We start from the raw sequence: 1,412 nt of genomic DNA on the forward strand, positions 1-1,412 counted from the left end.
ATAACTGTCAATTTATGTCTTTCTTATAACAATGCAAAAAACAATATCTAAGTGAGATAGAGTTATAAAGTATTTCAACAATTACCTTCTGCTTCTCTGCAAACCTGAGTTCTGTTCTCTCACTTCCTCCCCAGACAGCATGAGCTTCACCACTCACTCCGCACCTTCTCCACCAACTACCGGTCCCTGGGCTCTGTCCAGTTGCCCATCTAAAGTGCCCAGCAGGTCAGCAGCACTGCCAGCGTCTATGCAGGCATTGGGGGCTGGGGATCCCGGATTTCTGTGTCCCATTACACCAGCTCCTGGGGCAGCTTGGGTCCTGAGGGCCTGGCCACAGGGATTGCCAGGGGTCTGGCAGGTAAAGGGGACATCCAGAATGAAAGCAAAACCATGCAAGCCCTGGCCTCCTGCCTGGACAGATTGAGGAGCCTGGCGAGTGAGAATTGGAAGCTGGGAGCAAAATCCGGGAGCACCTGTAGAAGAAGGGACACTAGATCAGAGACTAAAGACATTACTTCAAAACCATCGAAGACCTGAGAGCTCCGAATTTGCAAATTCTGTGGACAGTGCCCACATCATTCTGCAGATTGACAATGCCTGTCTTGCTGCTGATGACTTCACAGTGTGAGCCAGAGATGACCATGTGCCAGTCTGTGGAAAGCAATATCCATGGGATCTCCAAGGTCACTGATGACACCAGTGTCAGTAAGATGCTGCTAGAGACAGAGATCGAGGTCCACAAGGAAGAGCTGCTCTTCATGAAGAACCATGAGGAGGAAGTTAACAGTCTACAAGCCCTGATTCCAGCTCTTGGTTGACCATGGAGGTAGATGTCCCCAAATCTCAGGACCTTGACAAGATCATGGCAGACATCCAGGCCCAATATGACGAGATGGCTCAGAAGAACTAAGAAGAGCTGGACACTTACTGGTGCCAGCAGATTGAGGAGAGCACCACAATAGTCACCACGCAGTCTGCTGAGATTGGAGCTGCTGAGATGACTCTCAAGGAGCTGAGATGTACAGTCTAGTCCTTGGAGATCGACCTGGACTTAATGAGAAATCTGAAGGTCAGCTTGGAGAACAGCCTGAGGGAGGTAGATGCAGATGGAACAACTCAACAGAGTCCTGCCACACCTGGAGTGACAGCTGACACAGACTCAGGCAGAAGGGAACCAGGCCCAGGAGCACTAGGCCCTGTGGAACATCAAGGTGAAGTTGGAAGTTGATATCACCTCCTAATGTCCCCTGCTAGAAGATGGGGAGGACTTCAATCTTGGCGATACCCTGGACAGCTAATACCTGCAAACCATCCAAAAGATCACCGCCCTCAGGATAGCGGATAGCAAAGTGGTGTCTGAGACCAAGGACATTGAAGTTTTGAGATATTGTTGGGGAGCAGGAGCCCAATAA

At 50.1% G+C, this 1,412-nt stretch overlaps 1 pseudogene; it reads left to right on the plus strand.

Annotated features, from left to right (window-relative positions):
• The first annotated feature begins 215 nt into the window (after positions 1–215).
• LOC105500627 lies at positions 216–1,412 on the plus strand (annotated as a pseudogene).

Source organism: Colobus angolensis, unplaced genomic scaffold (genome assembly GCF_000951035.1).
Source record: "Colobus angolensis palliatus isolate OR3802 unplaced genomic scaffold, Cang.pa_1.0 Scaffold673, whole genome shotgun sequence".
NCBI classification, from domain to species: Eukaryota; Metazoa; Chordata; class Mammalia; order Primates; family Cercopithecidae; genus Colobus; species Colobus angolensis.